General features: G+C 43.8%; 1 long non-coding RNA gene across 1 annotated transcript; it reads right to left on the reverse strand.

Moving 5' to 3' along the window:
- Positions 1–13,810, reverse strand: LOC145526550 (uncharacterized). The gene is made up of 2 exons (XR_014068985.1): positions 1,730–13,810; positions 1–891 (listed from the first exon to the last, which is right to left on the reverse strand). It is a non-coding gene; the product is annotated as an uncharacterized LOC145526550 (long non-coding RNA).
- Between the last annotated feature and the right edge of the window lie 317 nt (positions 13,811–14,127).

Consider the following 14,127-nt stretch of genomic DNA (forward strand, 5'->3'; position numbering starts at 1 on the left):
TATTCAGTTCAATTTAATTCAATTCAAATTAACAATTTGAAGTTAGTATTTAATAGCTGTATGTTTTGTATGGCTTGTGCATGCAAATATTCTAATTGTTGAGTTCCATATATTAATTTTTTTAGTTTCTTGTTTGTTTACTTGTTCCTGGCTTGATTTATCTTCTTTTACTATTTATGCACTATTGCCCTGCATTTAAATCTAAAATTAAATCAAGAAAACACAGCTACCACCATAAAATCACTGGTAAAACTATGTAACTCTTGTATTGTTTTATAATGACATGAGAAAATTCTTTGTGTATGAGAAGTGTGTCTATCCATTATTAGTCACATGTGGATAACATTCGTGTATTTGAAAAATACATAGAACGCACAAAAATTTTTTTTAACAAACTCAAGCAACATAGAGTTATGTTGGTAAGCATTAAAAGTAACAGTCTGTCCCCCAGCATCTGTTAACTGATGGGCTTTTCTCACTGATTCTTCTGAGTCATTCCCAACAAGGGTACTTGTCCTCGGAGGCCTGACGTCTTTGGAGCCAAAAAGAGATCGAATTCCATTCAGAAGCAAAGGAAAGCTTTATAATTCCATCAGAGAATTGAGAGCGAAGAGCTTGGACTCTAGAGTACACAGCTCCCTCTCCTTCTCAGGCTGTGAGTGGGATGCTTTATAGGGTTCTTATCTGTAGGGAGTGCGGGGAGCTCAGGGGTCAGAGTGTCGAGCGCAGAGTCTCTGCACACGGCCCGCCGCCGCCATCTTGAATTGCCTGTGGTGCGCAGCCCCTCGGCTGAGCCGAGATATTGAAGCAGCCATTTCGCACCAGAACTCTTGTCTGAAGTGCTGTGTGGGTGCGGGCTGCTGAATGCCGCCGTGCTATGAGCACGTAAAACTAGACCAAGCACAAAGGACAAAGAAAAGGTTAGACTTTATTACCCAGATTCTATTTTTATTTCCTAGGAACTGTTAATGGGCTTTGCTGGTGACACTTTCTTCCTCTTAGAACTTCTGGTGCACAACATTGTAAAGCAGCTGCACTCCAAAAAAAATAAACTCTTTCCCACCCTACAAAAATGAGAACTTATTTTTCTGACATTTGCTTTAATATTTTTTCCAAGTTCTTTCACGTGTCTACCTTGATTTTTTCAAATTGCTACATCATTTAAGGAAGTATCATAATTTATTCCATTCCCTTGTTGACAGACATTTTAGTTGTCTGTCATTGTTTCTTATTGTATGAACAATATCATAAATATCCTTTTACATATATATTTGGCTTTCTTTTATAAAATAAGTTTTTCTGGTTTAAAAATAATGCATATGCATGGTTAAGTTTTTAAAGAAATGTATAAAAAAGCATAATGCATAAAGGTGAAAATTTAAAAATCATCCTTAATTCATCAACATGAGATAATGAATCTCAGTTTCTCAAAATATTTTAATTTCTTTTCCTAGAACTTAATAGAATAAAAAGAACGGAAGTAAAACCAAAATCTTCCTTCACCCCCCCCCAATTGCTCTATATTTATAAAGAGATTGTGAAATAGTAAGAGATGGGAACATGCTGTATTTGGCTGAACTTTTTCTTAGTTGGTATAACTTTAAATTTCTATGTAATAAAATTTTGTCACTTGTGGAATAAAAATCAGAAAACGAGTATGATGGTTAAATAGACAATAAACACACAATACACATTTAAAAAATTTATCGAAAGGAATAGAGTTTAAAACCTGAATCCTCAGCACTTCCTTGGTGGTCCTGTGGCTAAGACTCCATGCTCCCAATGCAGAAGGCCCAGGTTCAACCCCTGGTCAGGGAACTAGATCCCCCATGCTGCAACTAAAACCTGGTGCAGCCAAATAAATGAATAAAAATAAATACTTAAAAAAAGACCCAAACCCTCTAGAATAAAGTAATTGAGAAAACCTGGTCTCTAAGAAAATATTCAATAAAAGTGATAATTACTTGTAGGAAAAAGAAAAAAAGACATCTGAGGAAAACACACCTGTTATCTTTTTTTGTCTTTTTAAAAATCTTTAGTTAGAGGATAATTGCTTTACAATATTGTGTTGGCTTCTGCCGTACAACAATGTGCATCAGCCACAAGTACACATGCGTCCCCTCCCTCCTGAATCTCCCCCTGCTCCCTAGCCCATCTCACCCCTCTAGGTTGTCACAGAGCACCAAGATGAGTTCCCTGTGCCCATACAGCACCTTCTCACTGGCTATCTATTTTACAAATGATAGTGTATTTCTGTCAGTGTAACTCTCTCAATTTGTCCCACTCTCCCCTTCCCCCTCTGTGTCCAAAGTCTGTTCTCTATGTCTGCATCTCTATTGCTGCCCTGCAAATAGGTTCATCACTACTATTTGTATAGATTCCATATATTTGCATTAATATTTGAAATTTGTTTTTCTCTTTCTGACTTATTTCATGCTGTACAATAAGGGTCTAGGTTCATCCACCTCACTAGAACTGACTCCAAAACATTCCTTTTTATGGCTGAGTAATATTCCATTGTATGTATGTATCATATCTTATTTATCCATCAATCTTCCAATGGACATCTAGGTTGTGTCTATGTCCTAGCTATTGTAAATAGTGCTGCACTGAACATTGAGGGTACATGTCTTTTTCAATTATGGTTTCCTCAGGATATATGCCCCGTAGTGAGATTGTTGGGTCATATGGTAGTTTTATTCCTAGTTTTTAAAAGAATCTCCATAGTGTTCTCCATAGTGGCTATATTAATTTGCATTACCACCAGCAGTGCAAGAGGGTTCCGTTTTCTCCACACTGCCTCCAGCTTTTATTTTTTGTAGATTTTTTTGATGATGGCCATTCTAACTAGAATTCTGCAAAACTCAGCAGTGGCCACAGGACTGGAAAAGGAGTTTTTCATTCCAATCCCAAAGAAAGGCAATGCCAAAGAATGCTCAAACTACCGCACAATTGCACTCATCTCACACACTAGTAAAGTAATGCTCAAAATTCTCCAAGCCAGGCTTCAACAATATGTGAACCGTGAACTTCCAGATGTTCAAACTGGATTTAGAAAAGGCAGAGGAACCAGAGAGCAAATTGCCAACATCCGCTGGATCATCGAAAAAGCAAGCAAGTTCCAGAATAACATCTATTTCTGCTTTATTGACTATGCCAAAGCCTTTGACTGTGTGGATCACAACAAACTATGGAAAATTCTTCAGGAGATGGGAATACCAGACCACCTGACCTGCCTCTTGAGAAATCTGTATGCAGGTCAAGAAGCAACAGTTAGAACTGGACATGGAACAACAGACTGGTTCCAAATAGGAAAAGGAGTATGTCAAGGCTGTATATTGTCACCCTGCTTATCTAACTTATATGCAGAGTACATCATGAGAAACGCTGGGCTGGATGAAGCACAAGCTGGAATCAAGATTGCTGGGAGAAATATCAATAACCTCAGATATGCGGATGACACCACCCTTATGGCAGAAAGTGAAGAAGAACTAAAGAGCCTCTTGAAGGTGAAGGAGGAGAGTGAAAAAGTTGGCTTAAAGCTCAACATTCAGAAAACTAAGATCATGGCATCTGGTCCCATCACTTCATGGGAAATAGATGGGGAAACAATGGAAATAGTGTCAGACTTTATTTTTTGGGGCTCCAAAATCACTGCAGATGGTGACTGCAGCTATGAAATTGAAAGACGCTTGCTCCTTGGAAGAAAAGTGTGACCAACCTAGATAGCATATTGAAAAGCAGAGACATTACTTTGCCAACAAAGGTCTGTCTAGTCAAAGCTATGGTTTTTCCAGTAGTCATGTATGGATGTGAGAGCTGGAGTATAAAGAAAGCTGAGCACCAAAGAATTGATGTTTTTGAACTGTGGTGTTGGAGAAGACTCTTGAGAGTCCCTTGGACAGCAAGGAGATCAAATCAGCCCATCCTAAAGGAAATTAGTCCTGAATATTCATTGGAAGTACTGATGCTGAAGCTGAAACTCCAATACTTTGGCCACTTGATGGGAAGAGCTGACTCATTTGAAAAGACTCTGATGCTGGGAAAGATTGAAGGTGGGAGGAGAAGGGGAAGACAGAAGATGAGATGGTTGAATGGCATCACTGACTCAATGGACATGAGTTTGAGTAAACTCCAGGAGTTGGTGATGGACAGGGAGGCCTGGCGTGCTGCAGTCTATGGTGTTGCAAAGAGTCGGACCCGACTGAGCTACTGAACTGAACTCTTGTCTTGGCTATTGTCAATAGTGCTGCAGTGAACACTGGGGTATATGTATCCTTTCAGGTCATGGTTTTCTCTGAGTAAATGCCCAGGAGTGGGATTGCTGGATCACATGGTAGCTCTATTTTTAGTTTTTTAAAGGACCTTCATACTGTTCTCCATATGTTCTCCAATTTACATTCCCATCAACAGTGGAGGAGGGTTCCCTTTTCTCCACACTCTCTCCAGCATTCACTGTTTGTAGACTTTTTTGATAATGGCCATTCTGACCAGCGGAACAATAACAGAGTTTATAAATGTTAAACTAACTCAGACATCCTTTTAAAAAAAATCTTCATTAAGTGTTATTTTTCCATTACAGAAGTAACACCTGTTCATTGTATCACATTCAAATACAGAAGCATGGTTTAGGATTGGGACCGTGTTGTACGTACTTCCACAAGGCTTGTATTTCAGAGGTTTGATAAAGTTCACTGAATGAATGAATGATTCCTGCCTTCCTTTTCCATCTCACTATCTTCCTAGTCACATTTAAAAGATGTCAGACCCTTAAAGTTCTAGGATGTTCCTCCAGGAATTGAGTTTCAGCTGCTGTGGGAGCCGGGGAGAATCAGGCTCCATGGATGGGGGCTGCCCAGGTCTCAGGCAGAGGGGTGCTGGGTTTCCCCTATTCTAGGCCCCTTTCATCACGGGTGAGACTACGGCTTACATGAACTGAGCTCTTGCAATAATTCCAAAAGGTAACAGCTTAGGGGAAATAGCTCAACAACAATGTTCTGAGGAGTTTGAAGAGGCAGAAATCTCTGGGTGACAACAGGCTATGTAGCCTCAGTTTCCTTTATGAGTCTCTTTTTGCCAAAGCCCAGCCTGGGAAGACCCTGAAGTCATTAAAAGTGGGATCTGGCAACATCCCAAAATACCAGGAACAAATTCATCCTTCTGATGCTTCAAATTCTTTAGAAAACATGGGCTGATGCTGTGGAAAGGGCAAGTTACAAAACAGTCTGTACAGAGAGTACAGAGCTTTCTCTGTAACTTTATTCAGCTTCTCTGCATAGAACCAAGCTGGGGAAGGAAGGATGTTTGGCAGTATGTTATCTGTGGTTATCTCAGGGGGTGGGAGGAAATTATTCCCAGTAATTTTTATTTTCTTTTTGGTGTGTCTCCAAAACTTCTACAGTGAACATCTATCACTTTTCATAATCAAGAAATCTTTAAAAAATTAAAAAAAAAAACATACCAGGCAATTTGATACATGTCCTTTGGCCTGCTTGGTAAGTTTAGGACTTGCTTCTAGGTAGAAGTAGTAAAAAGAGGAACAGTCCAGCAGCCTCGTCACGGGAGACTGTGGGATTGTCTAATGTGTTCGTTTGTTTTCCATTGCTATGTAACAAAAGACCGGTGAGGGAGTGGCTCGGAGCAGCATACATTTGTGATCTGTTTCTGTGGGTTGGCGGTCCAGGCATGGCTTAAATGACTCCTCTTCTCTGGGGCCCACAAGGCTACAATCAAGGTGTTAACCAGGCTGCTTTCTCATCTGGAGGCGAGAATGGGGAAGAACCTGTTTCCAAGGTCACTCGGGGAGTTGGCAGATTTCAATTCCTAGGTCTGTAGGACTGAAGGCCCCAGCCTCTCGCTCTTCCTTTGGTTGGAAACTGCCCTCAGCTTCTAGAGGCCAAGTGTAGTTTCTTGCCACATGGCTTTCCCAGTATGGCCACCTCCCTCAACAAACCAGCAAGAAGAGCCTCTAGAGCAAGTTTGCTAGCAAGATGTTGTGTGCGTTAGTTGCTCAGTCATGTCTGACTCTTTGCAACTCCATGGACTGCTCTGTCCATGGGATTGTCAAGGCATGAATACTGGAGTGGGTTGCTGTTTCCTTCTCCAGGGGATATTCCCAACTCAGGGATCAAACCTGGGTCTTCTGCATTGCAGGCGGATTCTGTACCATCTGAGCCACCAGGGAAGCAAGTGAGATGTTATCTTTAAAAAAAAATTTTTTTTCTGCCACACTGCACTGCATGTGGGATCTTAGTTCCCTGACTAGGGATAGAACCCGTCCTCCCTGCATTGGAAGGGTGGAGTCTTAACTGCTGGACCACCAGGCAAGTCCCCAAGATGGGGGACTGTGTCTTAAACCATGTAATACAGTCATAGAATGACATCCCATCCTCTCGGCCAGACGCCATTGGTTAGAAGTAAATTGCAAGTCCCACCTCAGGGCGACGTCTGACTTCAGGGGAAAGGATTACCCGAAGGTGTTGTTATGAGATGAATGTCTGTATCCCACCCCCCAATTCATGTTGAAGACCTAACCTCCAGCATGGCTGGGTTTGGAGATGGGTTCTCAAAGGAAGTAATTAAGGTTTAGTGAGGTCATAAAGGTGGGGTTCTTATCTAATAGGATTCATGTCCTTATAAGAAAAAGCTCCAGAGATTTCTCTCCCTTCACACACACACATGGAGGACAGAGCAAGAAGGCAGCCACCTGTAAGCCAGGAACAGAGCCTTCCTAGAAGCCACATGGGCTGGTGACCCTGATCCAGGACTTCCAGCCTCCAGAACTTGAGAGAATACATTTTGTTGTTAGAGCTGTCCGGTCTGTGGTATTCTGTTATGGCTGCCTGAGCTGACTTGGACTTAGTGTCAATGCCAGTGGCCACTGACCATGGTAAGGGCAACTTAGAGTCTGTCAGCCACACTTAACATTGTGAGGGTGGCTGGAACTCCAAGTAGAAATTCCACACATAAATTCCAGAAGCTTCTAGAACATGTGGATATTTAAAAAAAAAAAATACAGATTCTTCTCAGAGATCATCCTTCTATAGGCCAGTGTGGGGCCTGAGAAGTTTCCATGAACCCTCCCAAGGTGATTTCAATGCTGAAGCAGGTCATCCACGTTTGATGGGTCAAGTGCAACAGCTTCAAATTCCAGCCCATTTGCTGGCTATGGAACCTTAGATCAGGGACTCCTCCTTCCAGCTAATGTTCCTTCATCTGCTGAAACATGTCAAGTTATTAAAAGAAAATAAAAAACACCCTCTGGGGAATTCCCCTGGTGGTCCGGTTAGGACTCAGCACTTTCACTGCCATGGGCTTAGGTTTGACCCCTGGCTGGGGAACTAAGATCCTGTAAGCCACAGAGTGGCCAAAACCGCCCCTGAAACAAAAACCAAACAAACCCATTCCCTGGTGTTAGCAGCTCCTCTTCCCAGTCCAGCCTCAGCAAAAGGAGGCTAGAATCCCTTATATCCCTCTCCCCACCTGTCTAGGTCATGGAAAAGTTCGAAATCAGAAGGGGACAAGGTTTGGGGGCTGTTCAAATATGGAGGTGACTTACGTCTTGCCTGTTCTTATGTTTCCTTTTGGGGAATGCTGAAATATACCATGGGGGCCTGGAGAAGCTGAAGGTCCAGATATAGATCTGAGGTCAGCTGGGGGACGAGGTAAGGACCAGTGTTCCTGGACACCAGGAGGAAAATCTTTGGCCATGCTGTCCATGAGCAGGTGGTGTGGCCTCCATGTGGTGACTGCCACACAGGTGCCTCGGTTTTCTGGCGTCACAAAGACGGCATGGCTGGGAATAGGGCTGTGTGTGGGCTAGTTGACTCAAGAGAGTATGAAGTGACCTACAGAAATAAAGTATGGGAAACTTCTTGTACTAGGTCTATAGAATATAATTCACACCAGAATCTTGTCAAATGAGAAGGTGCATGTAAACTGAAGAGCCCAGTGCCTGGTGTGTACTACGGGTTTGCTAAACAGAAGTTATTTTTCTATTATATCAAAATCTCCTGGAGCGTTTGAGTGCCTGTAACACCTCTGTTCTTACTGTCCACCATCATGGGTCCCATTCCTTTTGAGGCTGAGAGATTTGGGGTTTGAAGGATGAGGCTTGGTCTCTAAAAACTGAGGGACCCTGGTTTTCCTCCTTTGTGATGGCTGGAGTACTCTGAGTATTAACTGAACTATTAAAGGCAGACGGCTTAGCTCCATTCCTAGCTCTAGAAAGTGTTATTACCCTGTGTTGTAATAAGGATACCAAATGCTGGCAGACTGGGTGGCATGTATGTGTTTTAGTCTGGGAACCAAGGGGTATTTTGGTGAAATATACCACCAGGTCCAGATTCCTGGGCATGTGGCCTGTGCAGTCATGGGGCCTCATACTTCGAAGAGCCCCGTGCTCAGGAGGCCCTCAAATTTGGCTCAATGCTCTGGTGTCACCATCTTGAAATTCTTAACAAAGGCCCCTTAATTTTTGTTTTGCACTGGGCCCCATATTACTGGGCCCCTGGTTCTGTCATATTACATCTTGACTTAGGTTCTTAGGAGCCATCCGCATGTGAAGTTTCCAAATTTCTTATATTCCTTTATCTTGTATGAGTGTTTTTCTTAAAATTAAAAAAAAAAAAAATTGGCTATGCTAGGTCTTATTTGCGGCACACAGGACCTTTGATTTTCACTGTGGCATGTGAACTCTTAATTGCAGCATGTGGGATCTAGTTCCCTGAACAGGGACCGAACCTGGGCCCCCTGCATTGGGAGTGAGGAGTCTTAGCTACTGGACCACCAGGGAAGTCACTATCTTGTACGAGTCTTGATATATCTTGAGTGCCTGCTTGAATATGAAATTTCAGAAGGCAGGGGTTAAGAGAAGGTGGACGCTCGAGGACTAGAAAAGGGGGAAGGAGCCAGGGCTGGAGACAGTGTTGAAGATACCCTCTGTATAGTCCTGAGACCTGCAGATGCATAAAAGGATGTGGTTTCCTGTTAAGGCCCATGTACGGGGCATGTGGAGGCTTGACTCGAATTTTCTGAGTGGAAGGTAGAGCGCGGAATAAGAGAAGCAGAGGAGGAGGGGAACGAGCAGGTTCCACTTCTTCTTAGGCTGGTAGGCCCAAGGACAAGTACAGAAAGTGAAGCCAAGAGTATCTAGTTATCATGAAACAGGTTCACGCAGGCGAGGCCAGGCTCTGGGGGACAGAATGCTATTACAGCAGAGCTCTTTGCCTTAAAAGAGGGAACTCAGAGAGGTATCCAGGCAGAGAGCCATAAACACAGCCTGAGCCCTCGTTCCCTTTTTGGGCGCCCCAGGCACGAGGAAACTGCATCCCATTTGGCAAAGCGCTAAGAACAACTTGGTATCGATTTGCTTTTCAGCCCAAGCCAAGGATGCCTGTTATAGACTTGAGGTTTCTTGAAATTTTTTCACAGTCACTTTTGATTATTGCAGGCTTTCCCATAGTTAGAGATAATGAAACCTCCCAAAGTGGTTGAAGCACTTGTTCTGGGTCAGGAAGTGATGGGAAGAAGCTATGTAACTACCTACTTCCTCTGTAGGGCTCTTCAAGAGGGCCATCCCCTCCCATTGCCATGGAGACCCCAGCGAGGTCCCGCCCCTGGGGCTGGCTCCCTGGGCTATCAGCTCAGTGGTGGTGGTGTGTGTGTGTGTGTCCCTGGACTCTGATTTCATGCTTGCTTTGTCAATTCTCTTGAAAGTTGTGGTATAACACAAATGATCACACAGGAAAATGAATGCTGTAAAATACACAGAATATACTGCGGTATAATTGTGCTGGTCACGGAGAAGTAGAGTATTTTAAAATGTCAGCTCATGGTGCACTGGGATGACGCGTTCTGAGGATGGGATGCTTTCAGGACTGCTGTTGCTGTCTTTTGTGTGCTCAGTCGTGTCTGACTCTTTGTGACCCCATGGACTGTAGCCCATCAGGCTCCTCCGTCCATGGGGCTTCCCAGGCAAGAATACTGGAGTGGGTTGCCATTTCCTTCTCCAGGGGATCTTCCCGATTCAGGGATCAAACTCGCATCTCTTGCATCTCCTGTATTGGCAGGCAGATTCTGTACCACTGCACCACCTGGGTGAGGACTGTTGTCGCTATCTTTTGAGCATGTCATCAAAGTCTGGGCTCGTTGGCTGTCCTATCCCGCCTTCCCTCCCTACCAACCTGTGAAGGCTTTGAAACTCTGATCTGTGTATGCCTGAAGTCCTAGACCACCTAAAACAGTGTCTGCACTTGAATACTTTTTCTGGGCGAACTGTCTTCTCCCCGGCTCCAAACAGTCCCAGGCACCTTCCAAACCTGGGAAGTCAGAGCTCCTGTTCAGAGAGGCGAGGCCAGGCGCTGAGTCAGTGACTGGGGTGTTTCTGTTCTGCTGCTGTTGCCTCAGCGAGTGACGAGGATGAGCCCGGGGTGCCCCGAGGCCCTCGGCACTAGCCAATTGATGCAGTCAGCTTTGGCCCATTTCCCAGGCCTAACAACTAGGTCTAATTTCAGCTACTTTCCCTAAGACTTAAAGGTAGTTAAGGATGGCAACCTGGGATAAAGTCATAAGGTCTTCACTGCATGTGCTCAGTCAAGTTCAACTCTTTGTGACCTCATGGACTATAGCCTGCCAGGCTGCTCTCTCCATGGGGTTTTCCAGGCAAGAATACTGGAGTGGGTTGCCATTTCCTACTCCAGGGGATCTTCCTAACCCAAGGATCGAACCTGGGTCTGTTACGTCTCCTGGGCTTCCCAGGCATTGCTAGTGGTCAAGAATCCACCTGCCAATGCAGGAGATGCAAGGGCTTCTGAGATATTCAGAATTAGACCTGAATAGGAAAACATCTTTTATTTTTATTTATGTGAAGGATCAGGGTCTTAACTCTATATTAAATATATATATTTTTAACACGAGGAGCAGTGGGAGTGCTGGTTCTCGATCTGACCAACCCTCTGGAACGTGCCCAGGCTCGCAGGCTGTATGATCTGATACAGATGAAGGAGGACATATTTCTATTAACAGGAATTGGACCTCCTTAATCCAGGCTTCCTACCACATATGCTAACAGGCCAACTGGCGCAGGTGTTGTCCAAGGACCTCAGCCCACGAGAAGAATGGAATGTGACGTGTTTTGCTGCTACCAGCACTCCAAGGGTGATGGGGCAAATAAGGAATTGATTTTCCTTATAGAAGAGTTGGAGTAATAGTGTGTCTTGTGAACACTGGCAAGTTGAGGTTAAAAAGATAGCAAGAGAATGACTGTCTGGGTTGAGGCTTTCAGGGAATTGTTGCCTTAATAACACCATTACTGGCATTTACTGAGTACTAGGTACCAGGCCCTGTGTTCAGCACTGTGTGCACATCATTTTCTCCTAATACTCAGTCTTTGGGGTATGGACTGTTGCTACCGGTCTTTTTTATAAAGAAGTGGGCTTAGAGAGGTTAAGTAGCTTGCCAGCATCCTCAGCTTTGCCAACGCAGAAACCTCCATGGCTCAGTCTGCTAGAGTTAACAGGTTCTAGCTTGCCTTTTACAAAATGATCTCATATTTCCTAAACATGTACTGTGTCAGGTGCTGGTAATAAGGTGAATGGAATGGTTTAGTCAGGATTCTGTCCACTTTGTGAAGAGATGACAACTCAAACTGAATAGGCAGAAAGTGGATTTATTGACTTATAAAAAATGTCCAGGGTTGGTTTTGCTTCAGGCATGGCTGGATCCAGCAGACAAAAATGTCTTTGGGATTCTGTTCCTTAGTTGCCATGTAGGTTCCATTCTCAGATAGGCAATCTTGTGGTAGCAAGATGGTTGCCAACAGTACCAGGCTTGCAGTTCTCAGTTCTAAGTTCAGCAAATTAAAAAAAGGAAATGCCTTTTGCTGTTGTTTAAAAAATATTCGCTCACCACCCTCCCAAAATTTGGTTTGGCTTGGATCATATACTCATTCCTTTCCAATCACCCTGGCCAAGGGGCTAGAGGGCTCTGGTAGGTCAATTTGGGTTATGTGTTCACCTTGGAGCCATGGGTAGTCAGCAGAGGGATAGAACTGGAGGAGGGCTGAAAACCCAGCAGGCAATTAATGTGCAGTTATCAAAAGAAGTGGGGATGGATATTGAGGAGACAAAGGCAACAGTGGGGAATTCTGAGAATACAAAGAAGGGGCACCTAACTAATAAAGCAAGGGGCCAAATTATTAATTTATGATGGGAGATATATGCCTGGTTCATGACCCAACTAGACACCCACCTAGAGCACTGCCCTCATGTCAGTGAATCCAGCTGGGGGCAGGTTGTTTTAGTAGTATAAAATCAGAACAAATGGAATTTTGTGTTTCTATGAAATCTGTTGTTGTTTAGTCACTAAGTCAAGTCCGACCCATGGACTACAGCACACCAGGCTTCTCTGTCCTCCACTCTCTCCCAGAGTTTGCTCAAACTCATGTCCATTGAGTCGGTGATGCTTTCTAACAATCTTATCCTCTGTTGCCCTCTTCTCCCTTTGTGTTCAATCTTTCCCAGCATCAGGGTCTTTTCCAATGAGTCAACTCTTCGTATCAGGTGGCCAAAGTATTGGAGCTTCAGCTTCAGCATCAGCCCTTTCAATGAATATTCAGGGTTGATTTCCTTAAGATTGATTGATTTGATCTCCTTGCAGTCCAAGGGACTCTCAAGAGTCTTTAGCACCACAGTTCGAAAGCATCGATTCTTCGGCACTCAGCCTTCTTAATGTCCAACTCTCAGATCTGTACATGACTATTGGAAAAATTTAACTTTTGACTATATGGACCTTTGTCAGCAAAGTGATGCCCCAGCTTTATGCTGTCTAGGTTTGTCATAGCCTTACTTCCGAGGAGCAAGAAATATGTCCATCAGAGTATTTGTGGGCAAGTTGGTTCAGTTGTGAGGAAAAGAAAACCTTAAATACCAATTACTTAAAGAGGATGTAAGTTTATTTATAGTTAAAGCAAGCTTAGAGGTAAACGGGTTAGGCCTGGTATGGTGCCTCCATGTTCATCATACACCCAGGCTCCTTCTCACTTGTGGCTCCATCACCATTCATACATAGCTCCTTCTCCTTCATGGATCAAGTGATGTGTTCAAGATCTAGCCATCGAGCCCACATTCTACCCAGCAGAATGAAGGGAGGAGATGGGCACATACTCTTTCAAGGACAATCCCAGGAGTTGCTCACACCCCACAGGCAAAAACTGAATCAATGGGTTCTATTTATCTGAAAGGGAGGCTGGGAAATGTGGTGTTTACTCTGGGAAGAACAGATACAGGGAGACAACAGGTCTTTGTCAGAAGGGCACTGCATCGCAGAGCCCCTTCTCTGCTACAGACAGTGGGCTAACCAATGGTTGAAGACTAGTCACCTGGAACCTAAGCACCTTCCAAAGGCAACCCTAAACATGTAGGACGTAAGCAACTGCCACTCTTTGTTGCTCCCTTTTTTGATCATCACTCTTCTATTAGCATATTCTAATATGAAAAAGTCCAGTTGCAATTCAACTGCTTCTTTTTCTAAAAAAAATTTTATTTTTAGCTGCACTGGGTCTTGGTTGCTACACACAGGCTTTCTCTACCTGTGGCGAGTGTGGGCTTCTCACTGCAGTGGATTCTCTTGTGTAGCACAGGCTCTAGGGAGCATGGGCTTCAGTAGTTGCAGCACACAGGCTTAGTTGCCTTGCAACATCTGGAATCTTCCAAGATGGAGGATCAAACCCATGTTCCCTGCATTGGCAGTGGATTCTTAACCACTGGACCACTAGGGAAGTCCTATTTGCTTCTTAAAATTATACATTATTTTTCTTAGAAATGAGTATGTTCTAAAAAAAAAAAAAAAAAGTGTTTCCAATAAGTAGTAAAACAATTCCAATATGTATAAAGTACAAACTTTCTCCAAACCCTTTATTTTAAACCATAGCAGCCTGCTGCAGGGCTTCCCTGATAGCTCAGTTGGTAAAGAATCCGCCTGCAATGCAGGAGACTCTGGTTGGATTCCTGGGTCAGGAAGATCCCCTGGAGAAGGGATAGGCTACTCACTCCAGGATTCTTGGGCTTCCCTTGTAGCTCAGCTGGTAAAGAATCCTCCTGCAGTGCGGGAGACCTGGGTTCGATCCTG

Source organism: Giraffa tippelskirchi, chromosome 11 (genome assembly GCF_054371585.1).
Source record: "Giraffa tippelskirchi isolate mGirTip1 chromosome 11, T2T-mGirTip1v1.2.pri, whole genome shotgun sequence".
Taxonomy (NCBI): domain Eukaryota; kingdom Metazoa; phylum Chordata; class Mammalia; order Artiodactyla; family Giraffidae; genus Giraffa; species Giraffa tippelskirchi.